The following is a 12,929-nucleotide window of genomic DNA, read 5'->3' on the forward strand; positions in this document are numbered from 1 at the left end:
TATATATGTATGTATATGTATGTATATATATATGTATGTATGTATGTATGTGTATGTGTATGTATATATATGTATATATATATATGTATATATATATATATGTATATATAGATTTGGAGTATTTGCAGAGGGTTCATTGCTTGGCAGGAAACGAGTTCTCAATCGTATGAATATAGTGCCTCTTCCCACACCACCAGCTTTACCAACAGAGTGGCATTCATTGAAAAGAGCGAGTTCTTAATGAATCTAATGAAGGTTTTATGTGATGAAAGTTATTTCAAAGCAATATAAGAAACTACCACTGGATGGCAGGATTTGCTAATTATTGAATGCAGAGGAGAGCTGCATAGGGAATCGGTGGCGTTTCTACAGTTAATCTTATATTTAATAAAGTAGCTGCTTTTATGAAACCTTCTGCAGAGAGGTAGTCGGGAGCAGATTGACATGTCACACTGGCTCCTGAATGCTGAAGATTGCAGCCGTGAAGGGTAGAGAGTTTGAGAGTGAGCCGCTGGGACTGAATATGAATGGAGGCTGGTTTCCCCTTACCTAAGCAGCGTAACTCCGCCCTCCTCTGCGCCTCAGACTGATTCCCAGCAGTCAATGCAGAGATTAGCTTGGCGGAAAAGGAGGCAATGGCATCCAGGGACTTCCGGTCTCTTCGCCAAGACCCCCCGGTCCACAGAAGACAGCGGAAGCACCCAAAAAGGAAACCCAACGCCTAGATGTTATAGACGGTGGGTAAGATGTTCACTTTGAGATCTTCCGATCGGGGCAGTCAACTCGTCTTAGTCACGGTGCCTCTCAGCTTCTCGGGGCTATGGAGAAGATCTGCAACGTAAGGAGAGTAGGAGGCAGGTAGCTCATATATCGCTAGCCGGACAGACCGTGGTGGCGCTTTGTAAACTTAAGGTAATCTGCCGCCGTTAGTCCACAGTCTTTTACGTTGTCGCCCGCTCCTGTTGCCGGGACACCGGACAGGTAGGCAATCACTCCCGAGGGGAGATTAAGGCTTTTCTGTGTAGTTTGAGTGACCATAAGTTACCAATAAATAGTAATTATCAGCCTTTTTGTGTAGAGCTCCGGATGTGTGCAACTTCCTCGAATAGCTGCCAGGCCACGCTCCCGTGTATTAATATTTAGAAATTTATGGTAGTCCCCTCATCTGTTGACCTAAGCAAGATGGAAAATTTCATTCTAGGAGATTTATTCCCCCAGATAAACTTGTTTAAAGAACTCTGTATTTGCTTAAGAATACCTTGTGGAATCTGGACCGGAAAAGTTTGAAACAAAATTAACTATCTTCCTAGAATTTTTTTTTATCGAACATGTAATATGACCAAACAATCATCATCCTCAACATTTATTTATATAGCAGCAGCAAATTCCGTAGTGCTTTACAATTGAGGGCAAATGGTAATAAACAATACTGGGTAAAACAGACCAAGAGGTAAGAGGGCTCGCAAGCTAACAGTCTATAGGTAAACAATAAGATAAGGGGGATTTTCTTTATACTGATAAATAATAATTGATAATATAAATCCACTAATTTTATTTAATTTTTTTAATTTAAGTTTTGGGATAATGTTTATAGCTGTCTGAGACTGAAAACTGAAAAGTGTGGGATTCCAATTTAAGTAATTTATCTCTCATCCAAAATACTTCTCTCCCAAACCTATATAAAAGTATGTAAATGAAAAAAATGACAGTTTATAAACCTTGCTCGCCCCTCTATCCCATCAATGTGCAGGTTGCGTCTAATGTCTGCCAGTCTCTATTATGAGTGCAAATATGAGGGGTGAGAGCACTACTGTGGTGTTATTTTACTATTTGAACAAGAACTGAGACGGAAGCATTTTCTGTCAGTCTGGCTGATTATTTTGTGTATAAGGCCTTAATACATTTTAAGAAATTTATGCCAAATTTGACCAAATAGCAAACCTAGGGCCAGAGAATCCAGTCTAAAGCATTTTCTGTATTTAGGTACAGAATTAAGGATGGTGTTTTGAATGTATTGATTCTTTGGATAAGAAAAATAGTCCTCTGAGTGTTATAACTAGTTTGTCTTCCTGGTAGAAAGCCGACATGATCATGGATTAGTGTTGGGGTAATTAATTGAGCCTAGTGGACAGGATTTTAGAGCGTAATTTTGCGTTCTTATTTTTCAGATAGGATGAAAACTATTACAAAGGTTTTAATTTTTACTGGGTTTATGAAGCTTGTGAATAGAAAGGTTTACCTTTCAAAGTACCATTGAAAATAGTAGACAAGTGCGGAACTAAATTGAAATGTTTTATAATAGGCAGCTGAAAACTCATCTGGTCCTGGTGCTTTGCCAGATTTCTGGCCCTTGATGGCTTGAGCAATTTCCTCAGTAGAAATCTCCTTGCACAATAGAACAACTCTAGGCCTAGATAGCTTGGGTAAACAGCAGCAAGGGGAAGAAAACTAGAAAAAATTGTGTGTAGCAAAATCCACATTCGCTGGAGGAAAGGCCTTCCTTTATTTTTAAGATTGAGATATTAAGTTATGCAATCAAGCCATAATATGTCCTGGCAAATCAACCTGGGTCTTAAAAATTGGATGGATATTGAGGATACTTTGTTAAAAGATCAAGGGTTGAACGTCCTACCATGACTTCCCAGGAGTCTTAAGACCCGCCTTGGTCTTTTGTACCCCAACCATCCAGTTCACTCTAGAGATTTGGGACAAATTAAACAAACAATTAGAAATAGCTGAATTTTCTTCCCCACTTACCCTGATATGGAAATACCCATATTTCTTAAAAACACCTCTAAATATACACAGCCGTGGGTTACAGCAGGGATCAAATAATTTCTCTATATTATGTGCAATTTTGCCTCTAACTGTTTCGTGGGCATATGTGAGAAGTATGACCTACCACAAAATTCTTCAATTTTATTATATGCAGATGAAGGAATTTATCCACTGTTCAATCCAGTCAATTAAATTGAGTGATTAACGCAATTTTAGAGCATAAATACTTACACTGCCGGAAGTTGGGGTGCTATTACTCTTATATGTCGTGATAATTTTCCCTGACACCTATTATTTGGGATTATCTCTGGACCATGATGGATGGTCGCTTATTTGACAATAAAACCTCCATTAACAACACTGTGACGATTATTTAGTATATCTAATGACTGATTGTTATTTTTTGTTGAATTCATGTATGACAAGATTACATTACGAGGTTACATACAATAACATGTGCTTTGCTAGATCATCATCATCATTTATTTATATAGCGCCACTAATTCCGCAGCGCTGTACAGAGTACTCATTCACATCAGTCCCTGCCCCATTGGAGCTTACAGTCTAAATTCTCTACTCACACTCACACACAGACAGACAGACAGGGAGAAACTAGTGTCAAATTTGATAGCAGCCAATTAACCTACTAGTATATTTTTGGAGTGTGGGAGGAAACCAGAGCACCCGGAGGAAACCCACGCAAACACAGGGAGAACATACAAACTCCACACAGATAAGGCCATGGTCGGGAATTGAACTCATGACCCCAGTGTTGTGAGGCAGAAGTGCTAACCTCTAGGCCACTGTGCTGCCCATGACATTAGTTTGAACTTATGCAAGTCTTTTGAAACTAGCCTGGTCCGGAATAGACAAGGATCTTGGAGGAGTTTGAAGCCCCAAAGTTGTAAACCATCTAGCCACTCAAGCAGAGGTGATTCTCTGAGGTGCCCAAACATGTATCTTGGAGCTTTCCTAAGTAAATTATCTATCACTGTGTCATTTTGGGAATCAATCTGACTTAATTGAAAATGTAATTCCTAAGGTGGGGGTGAAGAGCATGTAACAAGGGTTTAAAATCTTCTGACTTGGATAATAATGTGTGCATTTTTATGAGGGGGTCTATTAGGAAACACAATTGAGAAATATGGGACATTTCAGTCTTAACACCTAATTTCCTATTTTATTTTATGAAACTTATTTGTGCAATATATTGTATGGTTTATTAATTTTTGTAACCATGTTTCAGATTAAATAAATGTAATCTAGTATGTTCTCCATGATTCTTTGTGAATTTACAACGCTACATGTGTATATTATTTAAGTGTGAAACATTAATAAGTGGTTCTGGTGAACGTAAAGGATACCATAAATCCTTTGTGGTGGCCGAAAAAGTGTATTCGTCGCTAAGTGACTAAGGTTACGCCAGTCATGGCCAGCTGTTCAGATTGCTGTACCTGGGACAGGATGGGCGTTCGTGACTAGCACTATCACAGAACATTTTTTAAAAATATACACAATAATATATGGTCCCCTTCAAGTGGCATGGCATTTACCCCCATTCATCTAATACGTGCTGGAGAAACTATGAGATCAGGAAAATACTTGGTGGGAGTGTCTCCTCACTTCCAAATACTGGACTAACATCTTGATTTTAATCACACAAACAATCAATGTACTCTTAATGCAGGGTTTCTCAAATCCAGTCCTCAGGGAGCCCTAACAGTGCGTGTTACCCTTACAGTTTTCCAGGTTACAAGTGAAATAATCAGTACGACCTGAGTATCTTTTACAGTGTCAGTCTGTAATGAATACACCTATGCTCCAGCAAGGAGATCTGTAACAAGCACTGTTAGGGCTCCATGAGGATTGAATTTGTGAAACTAAGACTTATAGGGCCTGAGTCATTAACGGGCGCAAGGCAAAAAAAAAGGAGTAACTCTGATCCTAGACAAAGCATGTTACAATGCAAGTGGTGCAAATTAGTTTATTATGTTGCAGATAAGGAAAATACTTTTTTTTTTTTTTGTCATATACCACATAAATACTTGATGGCTAATTTTCACACTGAAATTTAAAGTTGATCTAGGACAGTCATGGCTAACCTGTGACACTTCAGGTGTTGTGAAACTACAAGCCCCAGCATGCTTTGCCAGCTATCAGCTAGTTATCTACTGGCAAAGCATGCTGGGGCTTGTAGTTTTACAACACCTGGAGTTCACAGGTTAGCCAACACTGCTCTAGGACATACCCTACACCAACTATAAATCTGTCCCCACATTTTAAATTTACCTGCCCTCCAATGCAACATAGTTTTGCTAGGGTGCAAAGTTACTCCATTGTTTTGTTTTGCTTTCCTCATACTTGCCGGAATGTCCGGGAGACTCCCTCATTTTGCGAGAGTCTCATGGACTCCCGGGAGAGTGTGGCAATCTCCCGCATCTGGCATAATTCTGCCCACATCATAGTGAAAACGCCACGAATCACCGGGAATCGCAGTGTTTGCCCCCCCCCCCCTACTGTCAAATGACGCGGTTGCGTCATTACGTCATGGGGGCGGGGCCAAGCTGACATGCATTTTAGAGCTCCGCCCCCATCACGCCCACCTCCCCCGGCAGGCTCCCGGAGCAAGTCTTCAATAAGTTGGCAAGTATGGCTTTCCTTAATGACTCGGGCCCATAGTGTTGTTGCCATTTGCCTACTTAATAAATTCTTATCCTATGATATCTATTGTTAAGAATAAGTGGTTTCCTTATTATCTTATACAGCACTGCATACCTTTTGTGGTGCCAAATAAATATAAGACATTTACACTAGTATACAATAATCAGACCACAATGATCCATAACACATTACATAATATAGGAAAAATAAAATAATACAAAAAGAAAAAATCTATAGATTAAACAAATTATACACAGGTAACTTTGTAGTGCATATCAAGTTATTCTGGAATAACCTGTACCTTCTGGAAGGTACAGCGAGGTGGCTGGGGATGATCACTGGGCTAGGGGGAGAAGGAGAATCATGATGAATGGAGCACAAGTGTGGTTAGAAAGTGGGACTACAAACAGCAGAAAATATAAAACCACCAAGTTATTGGCAGATCATCATCATTTATTTATATAGCGCCACTAATTCCGCAGCGCCGTACAGAGAACTCGCTCACATCAGTCCCTGCCCCATTGGAGCTTACAGTCTAAATTCCCTAACACACACAGACTAGGGTCAATTTGATAGCAGCCAATTAACCTTCCAGTATGATGTTGGAGTGTGGGAGGAAACTGGAGCTCCAGGAGGAAACCCACACAAACAGGGGGAGAACATACAAACTCCACACAGATAAGTCCATGGTCGGGAATTGAACTCATGACCCCAGCGCTGTGAGCCAGATGTGATAACCACTGAGCCACCGTGCTGCATACCCATTAGATTGTAATCGGTGTCGGCAGATGTGAGTAAGGAGGTTAAGCCACATGTTATCTCTTAACCAGAATGTTGGTTTATTGAATACAGGTTATAAATATAGTAAGCATCTTGTGGAATCGGATATACAAGGAGCTAATTACTGCATGCCCGTGCAGCACTGCAACACTGATACGCAGTAAGGAACAAGCAGTGCACATGCTCAGTAGATGGCACCGGTGTCTCGCAGCTGACCACTGTAGAGAGCACACAGAGAGAATTAGTCTCAACACAAGTCATAGTAAAATTGCAGCTATTAACACTTCAACAGGGAGTGTCCAGGCTGTGCATGAAGTGGAGGATTGATTACAGGACTTACAGGTGCATGTTTTTCTTATGTAGCTGTATTGACATGTAGAAAGTGACCTTGTTCGACCCTTGTGTAAAGCTGGGTATACACTACAGAAAATTTCTCACATTGACATCTCACAATTTGAGATGATACAGATTGTGACAATCGTCCCAATCTGTAACGATTTTACCAACGGCTAAAAGATCAGATGGACATGCAGATTTATGTGTACCTACATAATTTACCTTCAAATATGTGCTTCTAATCTGTCATAACCATCTGCTGAAAATATTGTGACTGGAAACTCCATAGAGATCTGCAGTCACTGCTGGGCATGAGTGCATACACATTTCAGAATTTCCAGACATCGCTCCATTGTTGATAGTAGTCAGCTTATAAAATCAAATCAAACAATACAATGTGCTTTGGTATGATAAAACATGATTGTGGGAGTGTACACACTAATGCGATATTGGCCCTAATAGTCATTTATCATGGGATTGGCACCATCATTAAGTGAAAATCCTGTAGTGTGTACCCAGCTTCACTCGTAATATGCTTTTTATATCTGCATATACATTTGTAACAAACCACATTTAGAACAAATCCACAATAGATAAACAACTGTGCACTAGCCAGCAGCCTATTAAGGCTAATAGCCTATGAAGGGTGGATTAAATAGTAATCAGTATTTGGAGTTAACACCCACCAATTTCACAATACAGAGATAGCAATAAATGTATTAAACAAATAAACAAATAGGTTAGAGGAGTAAAGCTGGGTACACACTACAGAAAATTACTGTAGATACGATTTTACCAACGACTAAGTCCAAATGCACATGCAGATTTGTGTACACACCTACATGATTTACCTTCAGATCTGTGCTCTTCATCTGTCATAACCATATGACTCTGCACACTCTCTAGAGATCTGCTGGTTGTGAGTGAATACTAGAGATGCTCACTGACCCCCGTGTTTTGGTTTTGGATTTGGTTTTGGATTTGGATTACCGTCGTGTTTTGGTTTTGCCAAACCGTGATTGTGTGTTTTGGTTTTGGTTTTGGTTTTGTTTTGCTATTTTGATTAAAAATGAATGTTTTTGGGCCTAAAATTACCAAATGTAGTGCTCCACCTGTTTCTTGGATAAGTAATATAATTGTAAAGCTAATAAATTATCCAAAAAACAGTTTAATTCCTGGTAGGCCTTCATTAATTCTACACACAGACCAGATTGTCTTCCTCTCCATCTATGAATATTGGCAATGCAGCCATCGTGTTTGGATGTATATTACACCCTACACTTATACTTAAATATGTAAAGAAATGGACAAAGGCAGTTTGGTTTCTGTCTCTCTAGGCCCCCCTCCAGTTGTAGAAAATACAAAAAAATGCAGCCGTTATAGACTGTACAATATTAATTGAAATGGAGAAAGCCAGTTTGGTTTCTGTCTCTCTAGGCCACCCCTCAACTTGTAGAAAATACCAAAAAATTCAGCCGTTATAGACTGTACAATATGAAAAGAGAAATGGACAAAGACAGTTTGGGGTCACTTTGTGTATGACACCCTACCCTTAAGGAGAAATTGCCCAAACAGCAGCCTTTCAAGACGGTACGTGATATGGAAATGCCCCAAGTCCCTTTCCTCTTTGGGGGTAGATTGCACCTACACTTACATAGAAAGTTTTAAAAAGATGTTATCGTCATCATTTTCAGCTTCATCCTCACCCTCATCAGTGTGTACGTCATCATCGCAGACTATCAATTCATCACCGCTTGAATCCGCCATTAGAGAACAGTCAGTGCTTGGATGTCTTGGATGGTGAAGGCCTTCCTCGTGGAAGATGTAGTTCATTTTTATAAACATCATTTTCTCCACATTTTTGGGAAGTAACCTTCTACGGCGATCACTGACTAAGTTCCCTGCTGTGCTGAGCACTCGTTCAGAGTACACACTGGAGGGTGGGCAGCTTAAGTATTGCAAAGCGAGTTTGTACAATGGTTTCCAAATGGCCTGCTTTTCTTCCCAGTAAGGAAAGGGACTGTCTGACATTTCCATATCAATTACCTCTTGAAAGTAATCCTCCACCATCCTTTGCATGTTTATACTCATATTGGATGGAGTTATGGGCAAGGTCACACATTTTTTTGAAAAATCCTTCAAACCAGCCCAGATGTTAAACTGTTCTGGTCTGCCCTCTGCGTCCTCCCTGCTTTTTTTTTTTTTTTTTTTTTTTTTGGAAAATTTAATTTTTTACGAGCAGCAGCAGCTTGAGAAACTGAAGGAGGACACGACGTGAAGCCAAGGCCCAGTTCAGCGGACAACTTGCAATAGCTCTTTGCAAAAGTTCACATCTTGTTCATTTTGAAGCAAAGACTCAATGTAGGTCTTAAACCTTGGATCAAGCACAGTGGCCAAAACGTACTGATCCGAGTTCAAGATCTTAATAACTCGAGGATCATTGTGAAGCGAATTAAGTACTTGATCGACAAGGCCAACATACTTTGCGGAATTGCTTGCTTTCATCTCCTCCCTCAGTTTCTCAAGCTGCTTTTCCAATAGTCTAATTAAAGGAATGACTTGACTCAAACTAGCAGAATCTGCACTCACTTTACACGTCACAACTTCAAATGGTTTCAGCACCTTTTACAGCACTGAAAGGATTCCCCACTGTGCAAGAGTGAAATACATGCCCCCTCCTTTCCCAATGTCATGGCTTGTGCAATACGCTTGGATGGCTTTGCGCTGTTCCTCCATCCTCTGCAGCATGTACAGGGTGGAATTCCACCTAGTTACCACCTCCTGCTTAAGTTGGTGGCAGGGCAAGTTAAACTGCTCTTGGAGCTGCTGCAATCTCCTACATGCTGTGGCAGAATGCATGAAATGGCCTGAAATCTTACGGGCCACCGAAAGCATCTCCTGCACCTCACAGTTATTTCGTAGGAAGCTCTGCACCACCAAGTTGATGGTATGAACAAAACAGGGAATGTGCTGGAAATCACCCAGCTGTAATGCTCGCACTATATTGTTGGCGTTATCAGAAATGACATATCCTGGGGAGAGTCCAAGTGGTATAAGCCATGTATCAATCACATCTCTTAGTTTGCGTAACAAATTATCAGCTGTATGCCTGTTAGTGAAGCCGGTGATACAAAGAGTGGCCTGCCTGTGACAAATGTTACGTAGTGGTGTACATGCTGCTGCTGTTCCTGCTGGGGAAGGTGAATGACCAACCCAGTGGGCTGTCACAGTCATATAGTCTTTGGTTTGACCACTTCCACTTGTCCACATATCTGTGGTTAAGTGGACAGTGGGCAGAATAGCATTTTTCAGTGCAATCTCTACATTTGTACACATTTTTTGGTATAGTTGTGGAATAGCTTTACGGGAAAAATGGTGTAGCGATGGAATTCTGTAATGCGGACACAAAACCTCAATTAACTGTGAAAAACCAGCTGCGTTTATTGTGGATATTGGACGCAGATCTAACAATAACATGGCAGCCATGGCGTTTGTGATTCGCTTGGTGACTGGGTGACTGCTGTCATATTTGCTTCCCCTAGCAAATGATTTTTTCACAGTTAATTGTTGAAATGTAGGACTGCTCTTTTTCTTGGCCTTCCTCTGGGCTGACGATTCACCCCCAGCAGCAGCAACAGCAGCAGCAGTGGGACTAACGCTTTCTTCAAAGGAATCAATAATAGTGCAGGAGTCATCCAGCCTTAATAAGTGGGATACAGGGCTAACTCTGAACGCTACTGAGGATATTGATGAGGATGGTGTTGTGGGTGTATTTTGTAGCCGTCGGGATGTCGGTGAGCGGAGGGTCCTAGCTGATGATGGAATGCATGTAATTTTTTGGGAAGAACTTTCAGCTTTTCCTAACACTTTGCCATGAACTCTCGTCAAATGGCGTAACATAGATGAGGTTCCAAGATGGTTAAGGTCCCTCCCTCGACTGACTGTGGCTTGACATACACTACAAATGGCTATACTGTTGTCTGGATTGGGGTAGAAATAACTCCACACATAAGAAGTGGATTTTTTTGTTTTATGGTCTGGCATGACAATGGCCTTTTTCTTGTCATGTGCCAGAACTGCTGCCACTGGTGCAGGAGTGACACATACAACCTCATCCTCATCAACATCCTCATTAGCGCCCTCGTCGCCTACACAAATCTCCCCCTCAACCTCTTCTATTTCCAAAGTGGCATCCTCAACTTGTGTATCACTGGCTACACTCGGGCTGTTCAGGCACACATCAGCAGAACTGCTGAAAGGGTCCCTCTTTATGGGTACTGTCACGAACGCGCTCCCAGCTGCCGTGACGTTGGGGTGTTTGCTGTATGAGGTCACACACGATTTCAGCCCGCAGTCTCTCTCACCTATCACACAGGTTCTTAGACCTACGGAATCGCCCCCAAACACAGCGCTCTCACACCCCCAGACACTTCAGGTACAGCCACCACCTATTGGGTACGGGCAATAGGACCCCAATATACTATCCCCTACTGGCACACAGGCTTCTAGTTCCACAAACTAGCAAGACTCCCACCAGCACACACAGGGTTAACTCTTCACACCTCCAGACTGTTACACAAATGTACATACAAGCACACACAGCTTGTTAATCAAATGTATCAACAAATCACACACTGGCATTCCAAGGGTTTACCTGGACGAGCAATCTCCTCTACAAAGGCTATGGATTATTTAGAGTATCAAGGACGCAACTTATTAAATTTTAGATTTAATATACAAAAGGTACAGGGCATTCAGATATAAAGAAAAATAAGGAATAAACAAATAATAAATTTGACATAACAAGCAAAACAGTTTAAAATAAAAGAGATAACCTACAGAGCATTACTTACATATAATAATCTGTATGCCTGGGGCAGGCAGAAATAATGGACAGTCCTTCAATTAGATTGATCCCCAAAAGTCTGACAATTTGTTCCCTCAGAACACAGATTTTTAAGCAACCTCAAATGGGTGCGGCATTCACAGGGGCAGGGTTAATGCTAATCGGGGTTGTGTCCTGGGACACTTTTTCAAACCAAATTTACCTGTTGCCTGATTTATTAACCAATTCTACAATGTGATATATTTGTCCTGGACAGCGTTACATCGATCCAATTTTATCATTAACCAATCCCCTATGACTTTGTACATCTTTTCATATCAAACATGCCTAAGTACAGGGCATTCGCAGAGCTTCCACTCCTTTTCTTCATTTTTCTGTGGGGCAGAATTCTTAATTTAACATATGAGCTGCCCTTCCTCATGCTATTGAGGAATAGGTGGTTGATCTCTGCTTTTATTGATTTTAAGTGGCATATTTTAAAACGGAATTCTTTCTGTCTATACAGTATTACATATAGGCTATGTTATCCCCTGGCCTCATTGAGCCAGGCCACATGCTGAGCGGTACCTACAAGTCTATTCAAGTGTCACAAGCAAACAGTGCTATGTCCTGAAAGCTGCTAAAAGTGGCAGACTTATCTCCTCACACTGGGATGTAAAAACCTCCAAACACCATTACATCAGACTCTGCGTCTTTTACTGTTACACTAGCTTATCAATGGATTCATTTGATACAACCTATTTACCCTGCAGTTATGAATTATCCCTTGTAAATAAATGCAAGCTCTCTAATTTACACCTAGGGGTTAGTTTGTGTTTATACTACCTATTGAAGGGAAGTACTAGCTAGGGAAATACATGATCAAATACAATGGATGTCTGTGATCTGCATATCTAAAGCTGGTCTCTGCACAAAGGGTTTACCTAACTCAATTACATGTTCTTGGCCTCATTTGGTCACACCTTTATCTGAATTGACCATCAGGTTAATTTAGATATTCATGCAAAGATTTATTTGGGTCCTGACATCCAATATTCTATTTCAGCATATCAGATCTATGCTTTATCCTGACATCTCCCCCCTTCAAGAGATGGCATGGGCATTGACTGACAGGTCAGTGCCCAAGATCATCTCATCTAATTTCCCCCTGGGTCCACTGTAATAGCTGCTAGCTGGCTCTCACTGTCATTATGAGCCTTCAACCGATTATCATGAAAATTTCTCTCTTTCATCCTGGCAGGGGAATCATACCACTGCTTCTGGCTGGTCTGGGCCTGCATCACGTTCTCGTGTACCAACCCTGTTACAGTGTGCACTTTGTCTCTAATCCTCATGTCTTCTAAGTGAAAGCCTGAGGGAAAAATGGCCAGGAATTCCTGATACTGTACTTCTAAGTGGGAACCCCTTAAGGCTGGCACAGCAGAATACCTCCTTCTACTCTGCCCTGCTCCCCAGTTACAACCTTCCCTGTCAGTGGGACACCCTATGCACTTCTTATCTTGGGGCCTACATAACAGGACACTCCCCT

At 41.2% G+C, this 12,929-nt stretch overlaps 1 long non-coding RNA gene across 2 annotated transcripts in view; it reads left to right on the forward strand.

Annotated features, from left to right (window-relative positions):
* The first annotated feature begins 379 nt into the window (after positions 1–379).
* The window catches only part of LOC142140303 (uncharacterized), a 38,592-nt gene continuing 26,042 nt past the window's right edge, over positions 380–12,929 (forward strand). Inside the window, exon 1 of one of the 2 annotated variants that reach the window (XR_012688388.1) lies at positions 380–912. This is a non-coding gene — a long non-coding RNA (uncharacterized LOC142140303). The remainder of the gene's footprint in view (positions 913–12,929) is intronic. The other variant, XR_012688389.1, reaches the window with a different exon arrangement.

This window comes from Mixophyes fleayi, chromosome 2 (genome assembly GCF_038048845.1).
Source record: "Mixophyes fleayi isolate aMixFle1 chromosome 2, aMixFle1.hap1, whole genome shotgun sequence".
Classification (NCBI taxonomy): Eukaryota; Metazoa; Chordata; class Amphibia; order Anura; family Limnodynastidae; genus Mixophyes; species Mixophyes fleayi.